The 15711-nt window shown below is 40.8% G+C and overlaps 2 non-coding genes across 2 annotated transcripts; both read left to right on the top strand.

Annotated features, from left to right (window-relative positions):
• Positions 1 to 5202: 5202 nt before the first annotated feature.
• LOC112760020 (small nucleolar RNA R71) lies at positions 5203 to 5306 on the top strand. Its single transcript, XR_003180479.1, has one exon. It is a non-coding gene; the product is annotated as a small nucleolar RNA R71 (small nucleolar RNA).
• Positions 5307 to 15282: 9976 nt separating this feature from the next.
• Positions 15283 to 15390, top strand: LOC112760930 (small nucleolar RNA R71). The gene has a single exon (XR_003181344.1). It is a non-coding gene; the product is annotated as a small nucleolar RNA R71 (small nucleolar RNA).
• Positions 15391 to 15711: the final 321 nt, after the last annotated feature.

Raw genomic sequence — 15711 nt, 5'->3', positions numbered from 1 at the left:
TTTTGGTTGCCTTTTTCCGTGGCTTTTTGTTTTTCTTTTTCTTTCTTTTTCATGGCCAAAGACATTTATTCATCAAGATCCATAGACAATGTTCACTTTCTACATAAAAAAAAAATGATAATTCTACACTCTAATTTTAGTGATCTGACTAAACAATCAAGCATGCATACCACCACTTAATTCTACTTGATTTGTCACTAATTTAGCCAAGTTACTTTTGTTCAAACTTTTCTTTTATTTTTGGAAACAGAACAAGCATGGCACGCACTTGTTTAAGAAGGTGAAGTTATATCCAAACATCCAGGCATTCACTTTATTCAAAGCACTTAACAAACACACATACTAAAAAAAACGACTCATAAAAAAAAAAAAAAAAAAAAAACTCCACATAACACTTAAATGACTTATGATGAAAACACGTTCATAAAGACAATTCACCAATTATCATTTGATTATTAAGGAACGAGACCACCTCTTATTTATTGCTTGGTTCTTCTTAATTCTTGGGATCCTGCTTCTTCTTGCTTCCTGCCTCTTTTTGACCACTTGTGCCTCCCTTGTCTTTTCTTATGAGCTTTTTCCAGAATCCAGCCTTTTTCATCGTTTCTTCCACTCCTTTTTCAAGGATCATTGCCTTGTTTATTTCTCCTTCTTTCCTCCCTTTGAAATACTCATCATAAGCTGGGAATGCTGGGTCCATCTTGTGTAGATGTTCCCCTATGTAGTTAAGCTTGATTTGCGAACTGATGTTGTAATCAGCTTGGACTGAGTATCTTGCATTCTGTAAAGTGGTGGCTTCCTTGATTGCCAAGACATTGGCATCTTGGTGTTGGCATATGTGGCTGAAGGATTCCTGTAAGTGTAAATTTTGTTCCCTTTGCAGATCGAAGAATCTTGATTCAAAGTTCCTTTGCATATCCATCATTTTTAGATGAAAGTCCTCTTGTCTCTCCTGAGACCTCATGTATTGTTGAGACATTCCTTCCATGAATTCCTGCATTCTGCTCATATCCATGGGGTCTCTGGGAATCCGTTGTCTTCTTTCAGGAGTTGCTTGCTCTTCTTGCTCTTCTTCTCTATCTTCTCCTTCCTGTCTTTCTTGTTCTGCTTCTTGCTCGGCTTCCACTTGTTGCCCTTCTTCATTTCTTCTTCTTGTATGTCTTGGAGGAGTTGGGCCAAGAGTCATTCTGTGCGCAGTTATGGCCAGTCCAGGATATAGCCAATTAGGTCTTTCATCCTCAAGTGGTACTTGGGCATCGATGCATAGTCTAATGATAGTGCTAGGGAAGTGGAGCCAGGATTCAGGGTCACTTTTCTCACTAAACTCTTGTATCTGTTCAGCAATGAGTTTATGAACTTTGATCTCTCCTCCAACCATAATGCAATGTAGCAAGATGGCTCTTTTAGGGACTATTTCTGAAGAGTTTGCAGTGGGTAGGATGGATCTCCTAACTATTGCATACCACCCTTTAGCTTCAGGTGTTAGGTCTCCCCTTCTCAAGACTCTTGGAGCCCCTCTTGTTTTTCTCACCCATTCAGCTCTGATGGCACAAAGGTCTTCAGCAATAGTTGTATAGTCAGGTTCTCCTATCATCCTTTCTTCATAACTTGCTTGGCTGAAATGTATGTTTTTCAGGCCAAGAGTTTTCATGATTGCTTTAGGACTGAAGTCAACTTCCACCCCTTTCACATAGCTTTTGTATGTGGGGTTCTTGGTTTGATCCTCCCTTACTGCATTTGCATAAAACTCTTTCACCAAGTTGATGTTGATTCTAGTGATTGGCTTAGTTAGGAGCTCCCACTTCCTCTTTTTGATCTTTTCCCAAACACCTGGGAACTCATCCTTTTCAAGGTCAAAGGGAACCTCAGCTAGTACCGTTTTAGGTCTCATCCATTCGGCTTGAATCTCATGGAACACTGATCTGTATCTCCATGCATCAATTCCCTGTTTTCCTCCATTGGCTGCTTGTCTTTTCTTCTTTTGTGGCTAGATGAAGCTGCCATTGGTTTTTTTTAGTTTTGGTAAGTGACAAGCTAAAGTTGACAAGGTGAAGCAAGAAGTGTTGTTGGAGGTGTGGTGAGGTTGTTTTCGGCAAGAGATAGTTATGCTGTGATGAAGGAAAATGTGTATGAAGGAGAATTGGTGGTGTGGGACTCGTTCCCCAAGTGGTTCTTTATAGTGCCCATGAGTGAAAAATGAACGGCTAGGGTGGTTTGTGAAGGGTGGCTTGATGGTAAATATATGAATTGTAGATAAGGACGATTGGCTTTTCATTTTCTTGGAAGTATTCTGGATGCATTAGGTTGTACATGTAGCTTTCTTTTCTTGCAGAACTTCCTTTTCCCATGTGTTAGTTTCAAAGATTTGTGGATTTTCTTTTTGACCAAGCACGTACCTCCCTTTGTCTTTTTCCTCCATTTTTGTCTTTTCTTTTGTACCTGCACAAACAAACAAATTTGCTATCATTTTTCGGTCCATGTGAATTATGAATAGTATTTGCACATGTAAATCAATGCTTGTCTTTATGAGCTTATAGCCGTGACTTCTACATGTATGCACACTTATTATTTGGACACCAAACTTAGTTTTTGGTTAAGTCTCCTGATGACATGAAATCCATATTGGTTGTCCTTAATGAGTGTGCATATTTCTAATAAATCATAGTCACCTTGGCTCTTTGATTCTAAACAAAGTGACTACCCTAAGTAATTGAAACTAAAGCATTAAACATGTGAATGGTATACTTGTCATGAATTTTGAAATCCAGAGGAACTTCTTGCTTTTCATAAACTGTGTTCAAAAAGAACACCAAACTTAATGTTTGGTTGTGCACCTTGAATGAAAGATGGAATTCAATTTGAGTAAGATTTGGGAGTGCCATCAGGCACACCAAACTTAGAGACCAACTGTAATTTACATGCACGGTTTAGTGCACTTAATCAATAGTTGCCTGAGGATTCAAGTTCATGCATAAGAAACCATGTTTATTAGATGTAAAGCAAAGCACTAAAGATTAAGGATACTAAAAAAAATGGGTTGCCTCCCATGAAGCGCTTCTTTAACGTCACTAGCTTGACGGTTGTCCCTTGTTAGGGTGGATTGTAGTGCTTGACGTCTTCTCCTCTCACTATGAAAACGTCCCCACTTGATTCATTCATGACTCTAAATGTTCCATAGAAAGAACTTTCCTGATTGTGAACACTTGAGGGAGCTGGGAAGGAATGGTTTTGAGGCCAGGTGGGATTGGCAGATAATGACTTGATATCACGTTATCTCCCGGAGAAAAACCTTCAGTGGGAATTTTCTTGTTTCTCCATCCTCTTGGCAATCTCCCTATCACTCTTCCCTTTCTCTTGAGGATTTCTTCATTGACCTTTATGTCAGGAGGATCCTTCTGATCTGTTTCCACTGATTCTTGTGGCTCTAACTCTTGCAACTCTTGTTTGCCTTCCAATGACTGTTTTAGAGTCTCAGCTGCTGGATTACTTTCCTCCAAACACGGATGGCTACTATCATCTTTAGGCTTTTCAGGTTCTGGTTCAGGCTCAGATGCAGGTTTGAAGACTTTAAAAATGAGCTGTTCATCATGTATTCTCAGAATTAGCTCTCCTTGTTCTACATCTATGAGCGCTCTAGTAGTGGCTAGAAATGGTCTGCCCAGAATGATAGGGTGTAAGTAGCTTTCCTCCATGTCCACAATGACAAAGTCTGTGGGAAATAATAATCCCCCACTTTCACCAGCACATTTTCAACTACCCCTTCAGCTTGCTTCTGAGTTTTGTCAGCCAGTTGTATGATTACATCAGTGGATCTCACCTCATTCAGTTGTAGCCTCTTCATAAGAGTTAGAGGCATCACATTTATGCTAGCTCCTAGATCACAGAATCCTCTGTCAATTTTTGTTTCCCCTATGATGCAAGGGATATGAAAACTTCCTGGGTCCGTTTTCTTAGAGAGTGTGTCCTTCTTGATGAGAGCACTGCATTCTTTGTTCATTGTTACTGTTTGTCCTCCCTTCAAAACTCTTTTTTGCTTAACAATTCCTTTAAATACTTGATGTGTGTGGGCATTTGATGAAGAATCTCAAGAAAGGGAATATTGACATGAAGAGAGTTAAATGTCTCTAGAAACCTTGAGTAGGTTTTCCTTTTTTCACCTCCTCCTAACCTCTCAGGAAATGGTGCTTTTGGTTGGTATATTTCCATCATGCCTTTTTGCAGTTCCTTGGCTTGCTCAGTTCCACCTTCCTGCTTAACTTCTTCCACACCTTCCTTCAAGATTTCTGGTTCCTGCTCTGAGGGCCTGATTCCTTCTTCTTCTGAGACTTCCTTCATTATGGTGATGGCTTGCATTCTTCCCATCTTACTCTCTTTTGTTCCCCTTTAGGATTCTTTTCTGTGTCACTAGGGAACACTGCAGTTGATTTGGGTGCCTGTTGAGATAGCTCTCCTACTTGAGATTCCATCCTTTGAGTTTTTCACCATGGTTTCTTAAGGTAGTTCTCACATCATCCCTGAAGCTCTTCAGTTCAATGATGTCTTGACTCATGGTTGCCATAATTCCTTCTATCCGGTTCAATTGATCTTGAAATTGTTGGTTCGGATTAGGTTGGGTATGTTGATTATTTTGGCCATGATATGATGATTGGGGGTAAGTGTTTTGTGTGGCTTGGTATGATCTTTGGTTGGAGTTTTGGTATGTGGAATTGTTTTGTTGGTTGTGGTTGTAAGGTTTGTGGTTTTGTGGTTGGGTTTGTTGGTTTCCCCACCCAAAGTTTGGGTGGTTTCTCCAGCCTGGGTTGTAAGTGTTGGAATGTGGATCATATGATTGCCTTTGTTGGTTTCCCACATAGTTACCTCATCCCAATCACCTCCTTCAATGCCTACTTCCTCTTGATCTTGTGTGTGTATTGCAGCCACTTGCTTTGTTTCTATTGCCTGGTAAGCTCTGCTAGTTGCTTGGCAAACACCTTGTTTTGGGCTAGAATTGTATCAACATGGTTCAGCTCCATGACTCCCTTAGTGTTGTGCCTTTCTGATGCATAGTAGTACTCATTCTCAGCCACTGTCTCGATCACTTCAATGGCTTCTTCCACAGTCTTTTTCCTGTTCAATGAACCTCCTGATGAATGGTCTACAGCCTTCCTTGATTCATAAGAGAGCCCATCATAGAAGATGTGCAGTTGCACCCAATCATGGAACATGTTTGGTGGGCATTTCCTTGTCAAGTCCTTGAATCTCTCCCATGCCTCGTAGAGAGTTTCACCATCTTGTTGTCTAAAAGTCTGAACCTCAGATCGAAGCCTATTGACCTTTTGTGGAGGGTAGAAACGTGCCAGAAACTTGCTTTCCACCTCATCCCATGTTGTTAGACTCCCCCTTGGGAATGATTCCAGCCACTTAGCTGCTTTGTCCCTAAGTGAAAATGGGAACAAAAGCAGTTTATAGGCATCTTCCTGGACTCCATTGGACTTCACAGTGTCACAAATTCTCAGGAATTTTGTGAGATGTTGGTTTGGGTCTTCATTAGCACTTCCTCCAAAGGAACAATGATTTTCCACAAGTGATATTAGCTGTGGCTTGAGCTCAAAATTGTTGGCCTGAATGGGTGGTTTCTGGATGCTACTACCACAATTCCCAGAGGTTGGGTTTATGTATGAACTAAGAACCCTCCTCTCAGGGATGGCATCGTTTCCATCAGCTCTCTCATGGTTGTGAACTTCTCTATCCATGTTGAGATCTAAAGCTTCCTCAAAATTGTCCTCAGATTCTCCTTCAGATTCCTCTTCTCCCACTACTCTCTTCCCTCTTGCTTCCCTTCTAAGTCTATGAAGGGTCCTCTCTGGTTCGGTATATGGAGGAGTTGATGTCTCTCCTCTCCTACCTGTCATACAAGAACACAGCTCAAACACAAACAAGTGAAATACTCTTGGTTACTGGAAGAGTATGGTTACTCAATTGAGGAATTAATTCAAACAGTTAGTGAGTCAGTGAGTTAGTTGCATGAATTTAAAGGCATAAAGAAGGAAAGCATGTAACCAAGTGCAGAAATTAAAATTCAACAAGTATCTAGAACAGAATTAACAAAGCAAGAGAAAATTGCTCAATCTAGTTAGCTTCCAATTTGAGAATTGTCAATCGAAAACCAATCCCCGGCAACGGCGCCATAAACTTGATGCGCATAACTAGTTATGCTACGATTTAGGAAATTGCACGATCGGCAAAATTCCTTCCGGCAAGTGCACCGGTTATCGTCGTCAAGTAAAAACTCACAATAGAGTGAGGTCGAATCCCACAAGGATTGGTTGATTGAGCAATTCGGATTAGAAGTGTGTTCTAGTTGAGCGGAATCAAGATTGAGATGAGATTGCGGAATGTAAAATTGGCGGGAAAAGTAAATGACAAGAAATTAAATGGCTGAATCTTAAATTGCATGAATTAAAGAGCAGAATGTAAATTGCTGAAATTAAAAGGGAATGGGGGTGATTGCAAGAATTGAATTGCTGAATGTAAAGAGAAAGTGGAAATCAGAAATGGGGAATTCATTGGGTTTAGGAGATATTGAAATCTCCGAATCAAAACATGTATATCTCTTCCTCAACCAATGCATTCATTGAATTTTGCTTGGCAATCTTATATGATTGGATCCCAATTCCTTGGCTCACCAATGCTCTCTAAAAACAAACAAATTCCCAATCCCTTGGTTTAAATGTTCATAAGAAGAGATGATGCTTGATCACTGATTATACCACACAATTTCATGAACCACAATTTGGTAGGATTACATGTCACAATATCCATCCAAACCCCAATCCAATCCACTGTGAGAAAGCTTCTCTAGCATGAATCCTCCATTCCTTTCCCAAGGCTCCGAAGGATTCCAAGTATGAGTAGTTTCTTTCCCAAGACAACTACTCAATGGAATTAGATCGAGAAGCTTTCTAACAAAATTCAAGAGAAAAGATTGAAGAAGAAGATAAACTATTATTGATTCATTGAATTACAATAGAGCTCCCTAACCCAATGAAAGGGGGTTTAGTGAATCATAGCTCTGAATTCAATACAAAGAAAAGGAAAACTAGCTAAAAGTGAAAGTAAAAGTCCCTCTAACTTAACTTCTATCCTATTTATACACTTTCTATATTGAGCTTCAGTTGTGCTTCTTGGGCTTTGAGGCCTCTCCTTGCTTTCCTTTTGCCTTGGGTTTATGATCCATAATCTTGATGAGGTTGTTGATCCAAATCCTGTAACATTTATTGAGCCAACTTAGTGATAATCAAATAATGACACATGACTCAATAAATTGAGATTTCAAACTCATCAATCCTTCAGGCCCAATCCCATAAACCATGATATTCAATTGGGTTTCATACCAAAGTAAGTTTAAGTTAATCTTTGTGCTCAAAGACTAACTTAAATCACAATATTTTTGGCCCAGAAACCTTTTCCAAGAGTGGCGTTTAAGTTGTAGTTTAAGCTTAAACTGCAACTTAAACGCCAGACACTTCCAGTGAGGCCATTTGTAGAAGCACGTTTAAGCTTCAGTTAAGGTTAAACTGAAGCTTAAACGTGGAAATGGAAGAAGGTAGCCCTGGAGAGTCATGTAGTCGAACACGTTTAAGCTTCAGTTTAAGGTTAAACTGAAGCTTAAACGTGGAGATAGGAAGGGCAGCCCTGGAGGTCGAACACGTTTAACCTCCAGTTTGAGGTCAAACTGGAGGTTAAACGTGGAAAAGGGTGGAGGCATACTGGAGGTCGAACACGTTTAACCTCCAGTTTGAGGTCAAACTGGAGGTTAAACGTGGAAGCTTAGAATGGTGGCCCTGGAGGTGTCGAACACGTTAACTCCAGTTTCAACTGGAGGTTAAACGTGGATGGAGAGCAACCTGGTTCGAACGTTTAAGCTCCAGTTTGAGTCAAACTGGAGCTTAAACGTGGAATGGCTCCCTGGTACTCTTCCTGGTTCTGGCGTTTAACCTCCAGTTTGAGGTCAAACTGGAGGTTAAACGTGGAACTCCTCCCTGGGTGGCATACTCATTCTGGCGTTTAACCTCCAGTTTGAGGTCAAACTGGAGGTTAAACGTGGAATGCTTCTTTAGTGAGGCTTATCATTCTGGCGTTTAACCTCCAGTTTGAGGTCAAACTGGAGGTTAAACTTCAATCCCAGCATTTCTTATCCTTCATGATTTTGGCGTTTAAGCTCCAGTTTAGGCTTAAACTGGAACTTAAACTCCACATGTGATGTTCAAGCTTCCTTTATTGATTTTGTTGCTTCCTTGCTTAGCCTCTTCTTCCCTGAAATCATCCAAACAATTGCATCAAAGTCTTGCAAAATTTCATGAGAAATCTTTCATTCATAGCATTTAAGTAATATAGCTAAAACTCATGGAATTTGCATCAAAATCATATTGTTTGGATGGTTCATTGCTTTGTTCTTCATTTAACCATTTTTGGTTACTTTAAGCTCAAGAAAATGCATAAAACAACTAAAACTAACAGAAAAATGCTAGTGAAACTAGCCTATGATGCCTTGGCATCATTCACCTAAAGCGTCTACATTCCCCCAAACCAAGCAATGAAGACTAAAAGATCGCGACTTTGAAGAAATGTAATCACCAGAAAGCTCTCAAAAAGACCAGGAAGATCAAAACTTTGCACAAAAAAAGCATGCAACAGTAAAGTACAGAGAAGCACGATGATCAAAACGCGTAAAGCAAAAAAGGCGTGAAGCGAAAGCACCAACCTGCGGAAGAAGATAAATGAGCAAGTAGTAAGCCATGAACAATCTTCACCAAAGATGAATGAAAACTCCAAAAATCCAAGAGAGGAATGATCTTGGACGCTGGGGCAAACAGAGGATAAAGGAAAGGAAGCTTTTTTCCTGGAGCAAAAGAAACGCACGAACGATCCAAGAGTAAACTTCAAAAAAGAAACGAGCTCAGGGACAAGATCGAAACGAAACAGAAGGCAGAAGGAAACTGAAACTAAGAGCAAAAACCTCTTCTCTTATTTCAAACAAAAGAGGGAAAAGAAACGGCAAAACAAAATGAAATCCCATTCAATAGGCAATAAAGGCGCGTGCGTATTCCCAAGAAAGTAACCCCTTCAAGAAACAAACACGGCAATAAAGGAGTGGAAGCAAAACACGCTTCACATTCAAAAACAACATAAAAACTCGCAAACAGAAGAACAGATTGGACCAAAATGCTTGAGCATGACTTTCTCAAAGAGATCGAAGCTCAGAAAGCACGGTCTCATGGAAAGCTATGAGCTCAAGCAGGGGCACTGTTCATACCCTAGGTCGATCTATACGATCCGAGTTGGACAAAGAAAGAACGACCGACCTCTTATAAGGTTGGCTCGCTACCGACCTCTTCCTAAAGAGCTCGGCCAAATTACCATAGAGGCCCAAGCAGGCCCAAAGCAAAGGATTATAGCCCACCCTCCAAAGGCGACTGGCTAGAAGATAGGTGACCTCACACAAGATAAGATAAGATAACTAACTCATCTCAACGAAGGTCACTCAACACTACTATAAATACACTGGAGCACCCAGGTATAACATATATTCCAAGTTGGTGCACGAAATTGTGATGTCCAGGCTCAAACAATCCCTGGCAACGTGAGCAACTTGGTACGCATAATCGTGATTACACTTTATTTATGTAAAATTCATGGCTCTTTCTTTCCCTGGCAATGGCGCCAAGAACATGGTTCCAATACCATGGTTCACAACTTCGATACAACTAACCAGCAAGTGCACTGGGTCGTCCAAGTAATACCTTACGTGAGTAAGGGTCGAATCCCACGGAGATTGTTGGTATGAAACAAGCTATGGTCACCTTGTAAATCTCAGTCAGGCAGATATAAAGTGATAATGGTGTTTTCGAATAATAAATAAAAGAAGGGATAGAAATACTTATGTAATTCATTGGTAGGAATTTCAGATAAGCGAACGGAGATGCTTTTCGTTCCTCTGAACCTCTGCTTTCCTGCTATCTTCATCCAATCAGTCTTACTCCTTTCCATGGCTGGCTTTATGTGATACATCACCACTGTCAATGGCTACTTTCGGTCATCTCTCAGGAAAATGATCCAATGCCCTGTCACGGCACGGCTAATCGTCTGGAGGCATCACCCTTGTCAATGGCTTCATCTTATCCTCTCAGTGAATAATATGCTCACGCACCCTGTCACGGCACGGCTATTCATCTGTCGGTTCTCGATCATGCTGGAATAGGATTTACTATCCTTTTGCGTCTGTCACTAACGCCCTGCAATCGCGAGTTAGGAGCTCGTCACAGTCATTCAATCATTGAATCCTACTCGGAATACCACAGACAAGGTTTAGACCTTCCGGATTCTCTTGAATGCCGCCATCATTCTAGCTTACGCCACGAAGATTCTGGTTAGGAGATCTAAGAGATACTCATTCTAGCTAATTTCATGTAGAACAGAAGTGTTTGTCAGGCACGCGTTCATAAGGGAGAAGGATGATGAGCGTCACACATAATCATCACCTTCATCACGTTCTTGGGTGCGAATGGATATCTTAGAAGCGAAATAAGAAGAATTGAATAGAAAACAGTAGTACTTTGCATTAATCTTTGAGGAACAGCAGAGCTCCACACCTTAATCTATGGAGTGTAGAAACTCTACCGTTAAAAATGCATAAGTGAAGGTCCAGGCATGGCCGAGATGGCCAGCCCCCTAAAACGTGATCAAAGGATCATAAGGTAATCCAAAGATGCCTAATACAATAGTAAAAGGTCCTATTTATAATAAACTAGTCACTAGGGTTTACATGAGTAAGTAATTGATGCATAAATCCACTTCCTGGGCCCACTTGGTGTGTGTTTGGGCTGGGATTTGAGTGTTACACGTGTAGAGGTCCTCCTTGGAGTTGAACGCCAGCTTTTGTGCCAGTTTGGGCGTTCAACTCTGGTTTTGGCTCCTTTTCTGGCGCTGGACGCCAGATTTGGGTAGAAAGCTGGCGTTGAACGCCAGTTTACGTCATCTATTCTTGGCCAAAGTATGGAGTATTATATATTGCTGGAAAGCCCTGGATGTCTACTTTCCAAAGCAATTGGAAGCGCGCCATTTCGAGTTTTGTAGCTCTAGAAAATCCACTTTGAGTGCAGGGAGGTCAGAATCCAACAACATCAGCAGTCTTTCTTCAACCTCTGAATCTGATTTCTGCTCAAGTCCCTCAATTTCAGCCAGAAAATACCTGAAATCACAGAAAAACACACAAACTCATAGTAAAGTCCATAAATGTGAATTTAACATAAAAACTAATGAAAACATCCCTAAAAGTAACTAGATCCTACTAAAAACATACTAAAAACAATGCCAAAAAGCGTATAAATTATCCGCTCATCACAACACCAAACTTAAATTGTTGCTTGTCCCCAAGCAACTGAAAATCAAATAGGATAAAAAGAAGAGAATATACTATAAATTCCAAACTATCAATGAAACATAGCTGCAATCATATGAGCGGGACTTATAGCTTTTTGCCTCTTGAATAGTTTTGGCATCTCACTTTATCCATTGAGGTTCAGAATGATTGGCATCTATAGGAACTCAGAGTTCAGATAGTGTTATTGATTCTCCTAGTTCAGTATGATGATTCTTGAACACAGCTTCTTTATGAGTCTTGGCCGTGTCCCTAAGCACTTTGTTTTCCAGTATTACCACCGGATACATAAATGCCACAGACACATAATTGGGTGAACCTTTTCAGATTGTGACTCAGCTTTGCTAAAGTCCCCAATTAGAGGTGTCCAGGGTTCTTAAGCACACTCTTTTTTTGCTTTGGACCTTGACTTTAACCGCTCAGTCTCAAGTTTTCACTTGACACCTACACGCCACAAGCACATGGTTAGGGACAGCTTGGTTTAGCCGCTTAGACCAGGATTTTATTCCTTTAGGCCCTCCTATCCACTGATGCTCAAAGCCTTGGGATCCTTTTTATTTGCCCTTGCCTTTTGGTTTTAAGGGTTATTGGCTTTTTGCTCTTGCCTTTTGGTTTTAAGAGCTTTTGGCTTTTTCTGCTTGCTTTTTCTTTTTCTTTCTATTTTTTTTTCGCCCTTTTTTTTTCTGCAAGCTTTGTTCTTTGCTGCTTTTTCTTGCTTCAAGAATCATTTTTATGATTTTTCAGATTATCAAATAACATGTCTCCTAGTCATCATTCTTTCAAGAGCCAACATATTTAACATTCTTAAACAACAACTTCAAAAGACATATGCACTGTTCAAGCATACATTCAGAAAACAAGAAGCATTGTCACCACATCAATATAATTAAGCTAAGTTCAAGGATAAATTCGAAACTCATGTACTTCTTGTTCTTTTGAATTAAAACATTTTTCATTTAAGAGAGGTGATGGATTCATAGGACATTTATAACTTTAAGGCATAGTTACTAACTATTAATGATCATGTAATGAAAACACAAACATAGATAAGCACATCACATAGAAAACGAAAAACAGAATAAACAAGAACAAGGAATGAATCCACCTTAGTGATGGTGGCGTTTCCTTCTTGAGGAACCAATGATGTCCTTGAGCTCTTCTATGTCTCTTCCTTGTCTTTGTTGCTCCTCCCTCATTACTTTTTGATCTTCTCTAATTTCATGAAGGATGATGGAGTGCTCTTGATGTTCCACCCTTAGTTGCTTCCAATAATTGTGTGGAAGAAAATGTCTCCCCTGAGGTATCTCAGGGATCTCTTGATTTACAGTCAAATGTTCTACCACTGAGCTATAAGCCCTTGATGGAAGCTTTTGTCTTCCCTTTCCTCTTTCTAGAGGTTTTTCTGGCCTTAGGTGCCATCAATGGTTATGGAAAAAACAAAAAAGCTATGCTTTTACCACACCAAACTTAGAATGTTGCTCGCCCTCGAGCAAAAGAAGAAAGAATAGAAGAATAAGAAGAAGATATGGAGGAGATGGATGGGAGTGTGTATTCGGCCATATGGGTGGGATTGGGTGGGAGAGAGATGTTGAATTTTGAAGGTAGTAGGTGTATGGATGTGAGTGGTAAATGGAAAACAGAAGGGATGATCATGAATAGAAAGAGAGATGATGAGGTAGGTGGGGATCCTGTGGGGTCCACAGATCCTGAGATGATCCTGTGGGGTCCACAGATCTTGAGGTGTCGAGGCATTTACATCCCTGCACCAATTTAGGCATGCAAAATGCCCTTGCACACAACTCTGGGCGTTCAGAGCCAGGTTGGTGCCCATTTTGGGCGTTCAACGCCCATTTGCTGCCATTTCTGGCATTGAACGCCAGAACCATGCTTGTTCTGGGTGTTCAGCGCCAGGATGCTGCCCATTTTGGGCGTTCAGCGCCAGAACCATGCTCTGTTCTGGCGTTGAACGCCAGGCAGATGCTTCCTCCAGGGTGTGATTTTTCTTCTGCTGTTTTTGATTCCGTTTTCAATTTTTCTCTTTATTTTGTGACTCCACATGATCATGAACCTATTAAAACATGAAAAACAAAAACAAAATTAGATAAATAAATATTGGATTGCCTCCCAACAAGCGCTTCTTTAATGTCAGTAGCTTGACAGTGGGCTCTCATGGAGCCTCACAGATGTTCAGAGCATTGTTGAGACTCTCCAACACCAAACTTAGAGTTTGGATATGGGAGTTCAACACCAAACTTAGAGTTTGGTTGTGGCCTCCCAACACCAAACTTAGAGATTGACTGTGGGGGCTCTGGTTGACTCTGTTTTGAGAGAAGCTTTTTATGCTTCGTCTTCATGGTTGCAGAGGGAGATCCTTGAGTTTTAAACACAAGGGAGTCCTCATTCCATTGAAGGACTAATTCACCTCTGTCAACATCAATCACAGCTCTTGCTGTGGCTAGGAAAGGTCTTCCTAGGATGATGGATTCATCCTCTTCCTTTCCAGTATCCAGGACTATGAAATTAGCAGGGATGTAAAGGCCTTCAACCTTTACTAACACGTCCTCTACTTGTCCATAAGCCTATTTTCTTGAACTGTCTGCCATCTCTAATGAGATTTTAGCAGCTTGCACCCCATAGATTCCCAGTTTCTCTATTACAGAGAGGGGCATGAGGTTTATTCCTGAACCAAGGTCACACAGAGCCTTAAAGATCATGGTGCCTATGGTACAAGGTATTATGAACTTTCCAGGATCCTGTCTCTTCTGAGGCAATGTCAGTTGATCCAGATCACTTAGTTCATTGGTGAACAGGGGAGGTTCTTCTTCCCAAATCTCAATACCAAATAATTTGGCATTCAGCTTCATGATTGCACCAAGAAACTTGGCAGGTTGCTCTTCAGTAACATCCTCATTCTCTTCAGAAGAGGAATACTCATCAGAGCTCATGAAGGGCATAAGGAGGTTTAATGGAATCTCTATGGTCTCTAGATGAGCCTCAGAGTCCTTTAGTTCCTTAGAGGGAAGCTCCTTATTGGTCACTGGACGTCCCAGGAGGTCTTCCTCCTTGGGATTCACGTCCTCTCCTCTCCTCATAGGTTCGGCCATGATGCTTATGTCAATGGCCTTGCACTCTCCCTTTGGATTCTCTTCTGTATTGCTTGGGAGAGTACTTGGAGGGATTTCAGTGATCCTTTTACTCAGCTGGCCCACTTGTGCTTCCAAATTTCTAATGGAAGACCTGATTTCATTCATGAAACTCACAGTGGCCTTAGATAGATCAGAGACTAGATTTGCTAAATTAGAAGCATTTTGTTCAGAGTTCTCTGTCTGTTGCTGAGTGGATGATGGAAAAGGTTTATTATTGTTAAACCTGTTTCTTCCACCATTATTAAAGCCTTGTTGAGGCTTTTGATCCTTCCATGAGAAATTGGGGTGATTTCTCCATGATGAGTTATAGGTGTTTCCATAAGGTTCACCTAAGTAATTTACCTCTGCTATTGCAGGGTTCTCAGGATCATAAGCTTCTTCTGCATAAGAAGCCTCTTGAGTACTGTTGGATGCAGCTTGCATTCCATGCAGACTCTGAGAGATCATATTGACTTGCTGAGTCAATATTTTATTCTGAGCCAATATGGCATTCAGAGTATCAACTTCAAGAACTCCCTTCTTCATAGGTGTCCCATTACTCACAGGATTCCTTTCAGAAGTGTACATGAACTGGTTATTAGCAACCATGTCAATGAGTTCTTGAGCTTCTGCAGGCGTTTTCTTTAGGTGAATGGATCCACCTGCAGAAGTGTCCAATGACATTTTTGATAGCTCAGATAAACCATCATAGAATATATCCAGGATGGTCCATTCTGAAAGCATGTCAGAAGGACACTTTTTGGTCAACTGTTTGTATCTTTCCCAAGCTTCATAGAGGGATTCACCTTCTTTCTGTCTGAAGGTTTGAACATCAGCTCTAAGCTTGCTCAGCTTTTGAGGAGGAAAGTACTTGGCTAAGAAAGCCGTGACCAGCTTATCCCAAGAGTTCAGGCTGTCTTTGGGTTGAGAATCCAACCATAATCTAGCTCTGTCTCTTATAGCAAAAGGGAAAAGCATGAGCCTGTAGACTTCAGGATCTACTCCATTAGTCTTTACAGTATCACATATCTGCAAGAATTCAGTTAAGAACTGAAAAGGATCTTCAGATGGAAGTCCATGAAACTTGCAGTTCTGCTGCATTAGAGAAACTAATTGAGGTTTCAGCTCAAAGTTGTTTGCTCCAATGGCAGGAATGGAGATGCTTCT

The sequence above is a fragment of the Arachis hypogaea genome, chromosome 16 (assembly GCF_003086295.3).
Source record: "Arachis hypogaea cultivar Tifrunner chromosome 16, arahy.Tifrunner.gnm2.J5K5, whole genome shotgun sequence".
Taxonomy (NCBI): Eukaryota; Viridiplantae; Streptophyta; class Magnoliopsida; order Fabales; family Fabaceae; genus Arachis; species Arachis hypogaea.
Note: the sequence above shows the minus strand (reverse complement) of the source record. Positions and strands in the feature narration are given on the sequence as shown.